At 43.9% G+C, this 12832-nt stretch overlaps 1 protein-coding gene and 1 pseudogene across 2 annotated transcripts in view; one reads left to right on the top strand and one right to left on the bottom strand.

The window, feature by feature from the left end:
- The window catches only part of RAI2 (retinoic acid induced 2), a 426024-nt gene that overhangs the window by 191384 nt on the left and 221808 nt on the right, over positions 1-12832 (bottom strand). The window lies entirely within an intron of this gene.
- On the top strand, positions 6811-7691 carry LOC128069664 (60S ribosomal protein L5-like; annotated as a pseudogene).

Here is a 12832-nt window from a genome sequence, read left to right as displayed (position 1 = left end):
TGGGGGGTTTGGGAAATGTCTGTGGGGGCACTGATTTAGGCTTAGAACTGTTTGCTTTGAATCCTTTTCTCAGATTTTGCATACTCCTGTGATTCTGGCCCTTGACTGCATGTTATATTATGTGAGTAGGTTGTAAAAACTCTCTGAGCCTGGTTCTATACTAGAGCAATCAAATCAGAATCTCTGGGGCTGGGGTCCAGGCATGAGTATTTTTTTTCAAGGTTTTAGGATTATTTGAATGCGCAGCCAGTGTTGAGACCAGTTGCCTAACTCAGTGCTTCTCAAATGGTGGCATGCACATTAGAACACAAATCCTGAGATTCTGCATGTCTGAGAACCCTCATAGGTCAGGATGATTCTGATGTACCATGGACTATACTTTGAGCAGCAAGGATCTAGTCTCTTATGCCTCCAAGTTTTTGAGAACAAAACCACTAAAGCAAAACCTGAGACAGGCCAAAATAATCCAACTCAACTCCATCATTTATCCTTCTGGAGAATGTGTGGAATACAGCTTCAGCGTGACTACTTGCTTAGAATATTTTCCCAATCACAAAGTAGCATGGCTCTAATTCCCCAAAGCTAACTATCTCATGTACTCAGAAAAGCCATCTCTGCATTCTCTGTTTACTATGTCCTTTGTATTTACTAATTGTCTCTAGTCTCACTGCCTCTGTAGTGAGCCTGTGAGTGTGTGATACTTGTGTTTGTGGTTCTTTTCATAGCTCTAGTGTAAGCCAGTTCATTGCAGGATGCGGGGAGGTATTGGAAGAAGCTGCATCACAAACAGCCAGTGGTCTGCCCACAGCACAGGCAGCTGGCTAGGAGAGGGCAATCTTTAAATGTAAACAGAGAGGGCTGGGGCTCAAAGCGGCCTTTTTGCTGCACCTGCATAAGCAGATAGTGACTGACATCAGCCATGGCTGCCTGAATCTGAAGGACGAGGGAGAGAATTTTGCAAACCCATAAAGAACAGAAAAGCCAGGCCACTACCCACAGAGCCCAAGGTGCGCGCCTATGAATTATGTTATCAGCTGCACAGCAGGACTGCAGAAAGCACTCACTATGAACAATATATAAATTACAGGGGTCATTCAATGAGCAGATCAAGTGCAATTAAAATGCAAAAGACTTTTCTTTTTACCTGACTCAGAAAAAAAATTTTGTGACACAAGGGTGCCTCAAATTGTCCAGTAGAGCAGGGGTGGGGTGAGGGGGAGAGGTGTGTGTGGGGGGGGAACCTGATTACTGGACTCAAAAAGGCTAACGTGCAATTTGTGTTCTTTTTATGTAGATTAAATGCATTGACTGCAGCTTGTACCGCTTAGATACGCAGCAGGGAGTCAAAAGCTTGGGTATCAGTCAACCGCAGCCAGCAGCTAAAGCATGGGGCCAGATCTGTTATTGTGCTTTAGATGAGACACTTAACCTAATCTAATGGGAGCAAACCCCCCTGGACAAATAAAAGGGCATTACCAGCAGCAATGGTAGCTGTAATGTTAAGAAAAAGCACCAAATATTTTTTTGTGATAACATAATTAATGGCTTTTCCAGCCTCCTCTTTGCTCTTTAAAAATCCTGCCTCCCAGCTCACTGTGGCTTGTCTCATATCTACCCCACAGAGAGTCTCGGGATGTAAATAACAGGACACAGCGTTCTGCTTTCTCACCCTCCCTGGAAGCGATGTGTCCTAGGTATACCACCATCAGAAAAATGTATTTTTTGCCCTGGAGCTATAACTACACCCTCAAGTAGTGTGAAAACATCATTGGGTTTTGATGAGTTTGCAAACAAGAGCGAGGCAGACTGGCCAGGATGCCTGCAGGAAAGCATGAGATGCCCCACTTCTAGCAAGTTCCCAAGTAATGCCAGTGCTGCCGGCCAGCATAATGGCCTCTCCTCCCAACACCCTGCGTGACCTACCCTCAGTAGTCACACCACTGACACTTCAGCTGTATTCTAATGGTGACACAGACCAGCCATGACTTCACTGTGGGAGGAGACTACACAAGGGTGTCAATACCAAAAGGCAAGGCTCATCGTGGGCCATCTTGGAGGCTGACGACCACGCCAAATAAGCCAAGGCACCCTATTCCCTCTGCAAAACACAAAGACAGGTCCATGGCCCGCTGAATGCTCACAGTCACACTCTAATACTGCATACACTTCTGCTCCCAATGGCTGGGTCCTACACCAAGGACCCAAGCAAGGTTTCTGCTTGCTTCCAAACCAGTTTATGATGATTGTTTCAGTTGTACTTGTTACTAAAATTTAGCCATGTTTAGTTGGGAAGATCCGCTGGAGAAGGGATAGGCTACCCACTCCAGTATTCTTGTGCTCGCCTTGTGGCTCAGCTGCTAAAGAATCTGCCTGCAATGTGGGAGACCTGGGTTTGATCCCTGGGTTGGGAAGATCCCCTGGATAAGGGAAAGGCTACCCACTCCAGTATTCTGGCCTGGAGAATTCCATGGACTGTATAGTCCATGGGGTCACAAAGAGTCAGACATGACTGAGTGACTTTCACTTTCACAATTTCACAATAACAACATGTGAACTGATGAAATATGGATGCAAAAGGAGTTGTTTCTTTGGGAACAAAGTTGAAAATTTTGGAAAGATGTAATAGTAACAGGTAGCTAAAAATGCTGTTGAATTCTCTGACATATATCACAGCAATGTTTTCTTAGGTCAGTTTTCCAAGGCTATAGAAACACCAGATAGGCCAAAAAGTTCATTCGAGTTTTTCCATAAGATGTTATAGAAAAGCCCCAATGAAGTTTTTGGCAAATCCAATAAAAGCAAAAATCAACAAATGGAACTTAATCAAATATATAAGCTTTTGCACAGCAAAGGAAACCATAAATAAAATGAAAAGATAACCTACAGAATGAGAGAAAATATTTGCAAACTATGCAACCTACAGGGGCTTTACTTCCAAAATATGCAGACAGCTCATACAACTCAGCAACAACAACAACAACAAAAAACAAATAACCCAATCAAAACATAGGCAGATGACCTAAAAAGACATTTCTCCAAAAAGACTTACAGATGACCAACAGGCACACGAAGAGATGTTCAACATTGCTCATTATTAGGCAAACGCAAATCAAAACTACAATGAGGTATCACCTCCACCAGTGAGAAAAGCCATCATTAAAAAGTCCACAAATAATAAATGCTGGAGAGTGTATGGAGAAAAGGGAACCCTCCTGCACTGTTGGTGGGAATGTAAATTGGTGCCGACACTAGGGAAAACAGTATGAAGTTTCCTTAAAAAACTAAAAATGGAGTTTTCATATGAGCTAGCACTCCCATTCCTGGGCATATATCTGGAGAAAACCCTAAATTGAAAATATTCATGCATCCCAATGTTCATAGCAGCAGTATTTATTAATATAATAGCTAATACATGAAAGCAAACTAAATGTCCACCAGCAGATGAATGGATAAAGAATGTGGCACATATATATAATGGAAAATTACTCAGTCATAAAAGATTGAAATAATACCATTTGAAACATGGATGGACCTAGAGACTATCATACGAAGTGAAGTGAGTCAGACAAAGGAAAATACCATAATCTATCTCTTATGTAAATACGTGGAATCCAAAATATAATATAAATGAACTTATTTACAAGACAGAGAAAGACTCACATAAAACAAACTTACGGTTACAAAAGGGAAAGAGGCTGGTTGAGGGACAAATTAGGAGTTTGGAATTAGTTGATGCGAACTACTATATATAAAATAAATAAACAACAAGGCCCTACTGTATAATAACACAGGGATATTTGATATCCTATAATAAACCATATGGAAAATAATATGAAAAAGAATATGTATATGTTTATATATATATATAACTTGTGTATATATATATGTAAATATATATAACTGAGTCACTTTGCTGTACATCAAAAACTAACACATTGTAAATCAACTATACTTGAGTTAAAAAATAGACAAAAATTACTGTTGAATTATGTATGTGCCAAACAATTGTAAAAGATTGAAAATCATTTAAAAATTGGGAAGATTACACATTGAGCTTGTTTCACAGATGTCTTACACTCTTGCTCCCCTTTCAAAACTGGAAATCATAGACTGTATTTTAGGTACAGCTCATGAGAGAAGGAAAGCCTGTAACTCCCATCAGCAGATTTATATTCAAAGAAAATGACTTGGCTATACATCAAAAGCTTAGTGAATGAATATACATTTACATGTTTTAAGTTAAATAAAATATCTACAGTTTGTATATACCATTTTTGCAATGATTCCTTGTTTTAACTATCATTGTTTTTTTCCCAATTAAGCAACCAAATTCTGGTTCACATGGATAGGTACAAAGCATCCATTATAAATACGGGAAATTGCTTCTGGAACTGGCACTTTTGTTTATAAGTAAGATGAAAGAAAGAAGGAGGGGCTCGATCATCTGGTTCTAGAAAGTTCTGAGACTGGAAGGCAATTTATCTGCAATCGTATTACTTGCTATCAGTAAAATGGAGCCACAGCTACCCTATTGTAAACACACCTGAAGCTTCATACTGTCTTTTGGTGTCCGCTTTCCCTCTCCAGGCCATCCTTGCCATTTATTTTAACTTGATTTCACTTGCATGCAGCGCTTGTGTGCGTGCTCACTTAGTCATGTCTGACTCTTTGTGACCCCATGGACTATAGCCCACCAGGCTTCTCTGTCCATGGGACTTCCCAGGCAAGAATCCCGGAGGGGTTGCCATTTCCTTTTCCAGGGGATCTGCCCAACCCAGGGATCAAACCTGCATCTCCTGCATTGGCAGGTGGCTTTGCCACTGAGCTGCCTGGGAAGCCCATGCAATGCTTAGGAAGAGATACAGCTTTCTGCCTACCAAATCTCATGCTCCCCTTTCCATGGCGTTGTTGCTAGGGCATGGCTACCCAGACAGGGGGTGCATTCTCCATCCCCATTTCCATCCATATGTGGCCCTGTAACCAGTCCCCATCAACGAAATAAGACTGGAGGTGGGAGGCAGCACTTCCAGGCTGGGATTTTGAAGAAGTAAATGTACCTTATCATTGGTCTTTCTCCTCCTGCTGGCTGTTTGCACAGGACTGAGGCTCTGGGGGATGGCAGGACTACAAGGTGGAAGAAGCCTGAGTCACTCACTTGCCATGGGAAAGTCACTTAGTCACTGACCAGGAACACCCACAAGGCACCATTAAGTTTGGAGGGCTGTTTGTTACAGTAGCTAGTATTATATCACTTTAATCAACACAGAGGTGCTTACCTGAGACTGGCCCTTCTTCATTATTCTGCCCCTCCTCTTCCTCCCGCTGCAGCCTCTTATGTCTAATTGGGATTATTATTATTATTATTATTTTTTGGTATGAGTTGTAGATTTCTACACAATTGTATGCAAAATGCTGTCTGTAGCTGTATTTTTCTGAGAAGAGGGTCCACACTTTTGTGGGCATTTCATATGGGCCTGGGAGCCCCTCAAACTATTATGAAGAGCTGCTCTAAGAAATTCACCTTCAATGTCATATTCCTAATTGAATCCATGACCTTAACTCACCCTATGATTTAGAGATCTGAGTATCTATGGGTAATTCATGGATGCAGATTGAAGTGAAAGCAAAAGTAAAGAGTGCCTGCTAGATGGTGAATGCAAATATAGAAGTACATCATGAAGTGAACAGAATCAAATCGGTGGGCCGAGGAAGCCGAATGAAAGCCCCTTCTGAGATTTATTAAGTAACTGCCTTTCTCCTGTTGCATAAGTACAGTCCCAAAGCATATCCTGATGACCTAAGAGAGCTACCAACTTCCTTTCCAACAGCCTAATTTATTGCATAGGAATAAGGAGATCCTGTTTTTACACGCACACACACACACACACACACACACACACACACACATACTGAGAAGAAGCTCTTCTCTAGCTCAGTTTATATTTCCTAAGAAATTTATGTCCAGCAAAACCATGTTAATGCCAGGGCAGTTAAAAATCTGGGAGAGGGGGTGGCTGAAGGCTTCTGCAGAGGGCTGGAAATCTGAGACAATGGATCATGTCTGTCCCGAGCGTTGAAAATTACTGGGTGGAACTAAGGGTCTCCAGAGAGTTTATTATTCATATGAAGTTGTCTAGTCTTCTCTTCAGAGGCTGGGAATGACCTGAATTCTAAGCCAGGGTTGATGTAGACCTTTCCCATTTGCTTAGTGTCTTTTAATAGAGCAAACGTGGATATGTCATATTCATCTTGAAGGCATGTGGAGGAGTGTGCAGCCACCACACAATGTCCCTTTTCCCCAAGAGCAAGCATGCATGTAGGAGGTAGGGATATTCATCCGAGGTAATGGAGAGTTAAACTTTCAGGATCCCCCCTCCACCCCGTGTTTTTAACTAAGGTCTACTGATACCTTCTCTTGTGCAGTTTGTAGATAAGGAGTCTGTTCTTTGAACACTCTGGACTTTATTTTGAATCACCTGGAAGTCTGGTCGAAAATGTAGATTCCTAGGCATAATTCAGACCTCCTGAATCAGTGTCTTAGGAGTGCAGCCCAAGAACCGTGTTTTATACACATGCTCCAGGTGACTCTCAGTCTCACTGGTTTGCCCAGCCCTGGCCCAAGGTCTCTGAGGAGCGGCAGCTCTGGCATGGCACTCTGTTCTACAGGGACTGCGGTGCGCTAGGAGACATATCTGGCTACACTAGCTAGCAATCATCTGGCTGCTCCATGGTATCTGTGTTTTTGTTCAAAGTGGCATTGGAGGCTGCAGATCTATGGTGAGCTGCAGACATGGGTCTCTGTTCTGCAGGATGGGGTTTGTCAAGGTTATAAAGAATAAGACCTGCTTTGAAAGGTACCAAATGAAACTTAGAAGAAGACAAGAGAGTAAAACTGACTTCTATGCCAGGAAGCGCTTGGTAATCCAGGACAAAAATAAGTGTAATACATCCTAATAAAAGATAAGTTCGTATCACCAACAATCATTTGTCAGATTGCTTATGCCTGTGTATAAGGAGATACGACAGTCTGTGCAGCTAATGCCCATGAACTCCCAAAGTATGGCGAGAAGGCTGACCTGACAAATTATGCTGCAGCACATTGTACTGGTGCACTGATGGTCCAAAGGCTTCTCGATCAGTTTGGCATGGACAAGATCTATGATGGCCATGTGGAGATGTCCAGCGATAAATACAATATGGAAAGCATTGATGGTCAACCTGGTGCCTTCACCTCATATTTGGATGCAGGATCTTGCCAGATCTAACACTAGAAATAAAATTTGGGGGATCCTGAAGGGTGCTGTGGATGGAGGTTTGTTTATCCCTCATAGTACCTAATGGTTCCCTGGTTATGATTCAGAAAGCAAGGAATTCAATGCAGGAGTACTCCAGAATCACATCCTGGCTCAAACCATTGTAGATGACATGCATTACCTAACTGAAGAAGATGAAGATGCTTATAAGAAACAATTTTTTTAATACATAAAGAACAATGTACCTCCAGACATGATGGAGAAGAGGTATGAGAAAGCTCATGCTGCTATATGAGAGAATCAGTCTATGATAAGAAGCTTAAGAAAGAGGTTAAAAAGAAGAACCATCCCAAAATGTCACTTGCCCAGAACAGATATTGAGTAGCTCGGAAGGCAAGCTTCCTTAGCAGTCAGGAATGGGCTGCTGAGAGCTGGTAAAGCAAATCACACTTTTCTATGAAGATTTTTTGGATTAAGACAGCAATAAATTTATTGACCAAGCAGCCCCCAAAATAGTGGCTTTGGAAGAAGGAAATGGCAGGGATACTAAAGCCTACACTCCAGCCATGCCATGTATTACCCTACCATCCACCCAGCTACAAGCTAGAAGAGATGCCGAAGTTCAAGTGATAATGTGATTTGCACTTTGAATGAGACACAAAGAAAAAGTTTTTTAAAATCCAGCCTCCTGACATGTGCACCTCAATACCCCAAATGAAAAGAGCAGTGCATTTCCATTGAACTCAGGACTGAAGACTCTCCTGAGGGTGGACCTGGCTGCCCTCCCTGTGATTATAGGCACCCGTAACAGAACTTATTGACATCCCCACATATCCTCCTCCTCCCTCTACACTCTCAAGGCTGCTTGTTGCAAACATCTGTAACTGTCCAGAAGAACACACTTAGCTGGTGCTCAGGGCAAGATGGAAGTGCTGCAGAGTCAGTGCCCCTGAGAGCAGGCCTCAAACGATGACAAATTGCTGGTGGAGAAATACCCCAGCTTCCTCATCCACCAGCAGGAAAACTCTGCAGCATGATCAATATTCTCCTCCAGACGCCCCTGGGATTGATCTCCAGGAGCCCATGACGGGCCCTTGATTATTATCGCACGCAGCTATGGCTCCCTTCTCTTCTCTTCGAACTATTCCACTTTCCCACCAGTGTTTCCTGGGACTGCCTTCCAAATAACCAACTTGCATTTGAATTTTTGTCCCTGGATCTGCTTCTGGGGGCACCCATCAGGATGTAAAAGACACAAAGGTGAGCTAACAGCTCTGAATGGACCCTGGAATTGTAAGAGACAAGCGTGGAGGCCAGCAAACACCTGTAACTGTAGCATTTTGGTGTGATGGTTAAAACCATCTGACTGGTTTCTACTCCCATATTGCTGACCTCTGCACAAAATCTGTGAATGCTGAGTAATCTTGATAGCCTGTTTTCTTTGCTCCTCCTAAATTACGTGCTTTTTGCTACCTAGAGTGACAGGAGCAGAACAACGCCAGTCTCGGTTTGCTCTGTGGCAGACTGAACCCTCTGTGTTCTGCATCAGAAGGTCAAGATCCAAGCACAATTTGGGGTCTCGTGAGTTCGCTGATGCACACCATGGGGAATCCTTGGGGGACAGGACATCCCGCATTTGTGCATGCCTCTAACAAATGTGGGCTTCCCTCGTGGCTCAGACAGTAAAGTGTCTGCCTGCAATGCAGGAGACCTGGGTTCAATCCCTGGGTTGGGAAGATTCCCTAGAGAAGGAAATGGCAACCCACTCCAGTACTCTTGCCTGGAAATTTCCATGGACTGAGGAGCCTGGTGGGCTACAGTCCAAGGGGTCGCAAAGAGTCAGACACGACTGAGCAACTTCACTTTTAAACAAATGTATGTGGAGAACTTATTGCTGGTCAGAGTCTGGGGGATCCAGAAGGGATGTGCATTAAGTCTGCTCAGGCTGTTGCTACATGCAGCTCTACCAGCCCCTCCCCTGGGGGGCCTGGCCACATGGAAGCTCCCTTCCCATCCGGCCTAGATGAAGCTAGAGCCTGCTGAATGCTCTCCCTGCAATTATTTCAGGCCTCTCTGCTTCAACCTCCACCCTGGGAGCAGTGTTATCCTTCTGAAATACCAAACTGCATGCCACTCCCCTGCTCAACAGTCATAAGTAGCTTCCCTTTGCCTGTGAAATAAAGGACAAACTTCTGACTGCATGTGCAGCCAGGGGCTCTCCAGTCTGGCTCTACACCATCCTCCGCACCTTTCTCTTCCAGCAGGTGGTTTGCATTCCCCCGAACACTCCACAATCTTTCAGACCACTATCCTCTCGCATATGCCATTCATTAGGCCTGAATCTCACTTATTCTTTTAGCCAATCCCTAGTCACTGTTGAGCACCCACTTAGAATGTCACCTCTCCTATGAAGACTTGCTCACCCCCTCCTCTAGTTTCAACAGCACCAACAGCCATGTCTTCTATGTCCCTTGCTGTTGTTACCCACTTGGCAAATTCAGTATTGAGTACCCTATGCTATCACTGTTTCTGGGTCTGTGTGGAAAGCAGGGGTGTTGCCATTTTTGTTCATCTTTGTACCCTACTGGTGGGCTTCAGACAATACCTGGCACACTATACATTTGTAAGAAATGCTTGCAAACACCTGCCCAGACTTCAGAGAGCCAAAAGGAGATTTAACCCTTTCTCTCCAGTAATTGGTACCATTCCTGGTGTAACATCCATCCTGCACACCTGGATGGTAATGTTCACTTGGGTTGTCCTCTCAGCTGCTTCTGTTTTGGGCCCCTACCACTTCTCTCCCTTGCTTTATAGCTGAGCTCTGGAGGTTGCACCAGGATCTGAGGTCCCCAGGGTGCTCTGAGGTGCCAGGTGCCAGAGCTGAGCAGGTGGACTTTTATTGCCCCAGGGCTGCATTGTGAGGCTCCACAGGCACGAAACTGATGGCATGGCAGCCCCCATAGACACCCACAGGGAGCCCTCAATTCTGAGGGGTGACAAGGAGAGTCAAGAGGGGAAGGAATCGGATGGAGGTGCATTATACCTGCAGAAGCTGAAACATCATTCACAGGCGGAGGGGAATGTCTCCAAAGGGACAGCCAAGCAGTTATGTGTCCGTATCTAGGGAGGAGAGGTGAGTATGCAGCAACCTCACAGGTACTCAAGTGAGACCAGCAGCCGCTTACTCCTCCCAGAGGTCAATGGCAGCGCCGGCCTCGACAACATTCAACCATCCTCAAACTAGAAAATAATTAGCCAAACCTCTTCACTCAGCTGAGAGTCCACTGATTTAAGATACAGGCCAGAATGTTTCATTCTTGAGAGATCTGGATTTTATGACTGCTTACCACAAACTGAACCAGGTAAGATGCTATGTGTTTTCTGTGCATCGACTCAACGAACTCCCATCATGAACCCTGGCTGGTAAATTTCATAAGTATCCTCCATTTTGCAGATGAGAAATCAGAGGCTCAGTGAAGTAACTTGGCCAAATTCACACCATCACTAAGGAGCGGAACTGGGATCCTTATCAGTTCTGCCAGGCCCCGTGATCCATGTCTGGAACTTCTACACAATGCCACCCTGAGTACAATGCCTTCCCTGACATCCATGGAGAAGAGACTGTATAGAAACAAGGTAGGGGCCTGGCCCCTGGTGCTTGGCCCCTAGCTAGCTGTGTTTCCCTGGAGAAGGCACCTGATTTTCTGGATCGCAATAATTTCCTCGTTAGACAAGACTGTGACTGCACATCTCCTTTAGATTTAGCATTTTATGAGTCTGTGGTGGAACTGTATTTTCTTTGATGCATGGTTATCAAGGGTGGGTATCTGGGGTCTATGAAAAGATCGACTGATGGAATATGGAATTGAGTTTAAGTAGTTGGCATATTCCTGAATCATGGTATGAGAACGGCTTTCATTGCAGTTTTAGGTTGTTGCATTGATAAACCTTCTTTTTTACTGTTAGAAATTATGCTTTATTACAATGCTCTAATATATAAAACACTGTGGGTTTTGGCACTAAGAAAATCAAAGAGATCAATGAATCAGAATCAAGTATCCAGAACAGGGTTGTGAGCACTTGATTTATGAAAAATGATTCATGACAGAACAATGGGAAAAGGATGATGTTTGCAAAGAATGGTGTTGGATTAATGGGGTAGACATATGTAAACCATACTGTGTCTTGGCCACTGATACACCAAATACAAATACCAGTACCAGTGCCAAATGGATCAACTGGATTATAGATCTAAAACTGAAAAGTAAAGTCAGTGGCGATAAACCCTGAAGGGCCAGAGTTTTAGTCCCTTTGACACATTCCAGTTCTCAAGTGTTAAGTTCCTTGAGTGGGTCTGCCCATCTCAGGTTGTCAACTTCCTGAGGACAGTAACTCTCTTTAAAATCTGTGCATAAGCGCCAGTGAATATCACAAATGGGCAAGTGATGAACACCTCTGGAGGTGGTGACCATGGTGGTTTAATTGAATAACTGTGTTTTCATGTTTATTTGGGACTTTAACAATCACTACGAAGCATTCTGTATACTGCTGTATATCAAATTATCCCAAAACGTAGCAACATAAAGCAACACTCTTATTATGCCCACAGATGGGTTCTGTGAGTCAGTAGTTCAAACAGGGCACAGTGGGGATGCCTTGCCTCTGCTTCATGCTGTTTGGGGCCTAAGTTAGGAAGACTCAGTGGTTAGAGGTGGCTGATTGCCTGGGGACTAGAAGCACCTGGAGGATCTTCACCCACATCTGGCAGTAGGTCCTGGCTGTTGGCTGGTGTATCTGTTTATCAGAACATATACACATGGCCTCTCTGTGTACCTGTTCGGGCTTCATCACACCATGGTGGGTGGGGTCATAATGGTAGGACTTCTCTTATAGCAGTGTGAATGCTCCAGAAAGCAAGGCAGAAACTGTATCACCTTTTATAACTTAACCTTATACGTTACTTCTACTTCATTTTATTGGTTATAAGTGAGTCATTAGAACCAGATAAGATTCAAGGAGAATAGATATGGTCACCCACCTCTAGATGGGAGGAGTGTCAAAACAGGCACCACATTTTTACTTTTTATAGGGTAGGAACTGTGTCATAGTTATCTCTGAATCCCTATCATCTAACTTGGGACATGGCACAGAGTAGATGCCCCATGAGTGATTGGTAGATAAAGCAATGGATAAATGAAAGGAAGGAAAATTCATCCCATTGGAGAGGGTCACTCTGAGGAATATAGACATTTAGTCATTTTTACCTATTTTTGTTTGCATTGCATTTGGTTTTGTGTTTCAATAATAAAGGAAATCCGGAGAAGGCAATGGCACCCCACTCCAGTACTCTTGCCTGGAAAATCCCATGGACAGAGGAGCCTGGTAGGCTGCAGTCCATGGGGTCGCTCAGAGTCAGACACGACTGAGCAACTTCACTTTCACTGTTCACTTTCATGTATTGGAGGAGGAAATGGCAACCCACTCCAGTGTTCTTGCCTGGAGAATCCCAGGGACGGGGGAGCGTGGTGGGCTGCCATCTATGGGGTCCCACAGAGTCAGACACGACTGAGGCGACTTAG

This window comes from Budorcas taxicolor, chromosome X (assembly GCF_023091745.1).
Source record: "Budorcas taxicolor isolate Tak-1 chromosome X, Takin1.1, whole genome shotgun sequence".
NCBI lineage: Eukaryota > Metazoa > Chordata > Mammalia > Artiodactyla > Bovidae > Budorcas > Budorcas taxicolor.
Note: the sequence above shows the minus strand (reverse complement) of the source record. Positions and strands in the feature narration are given on the sequence as shown.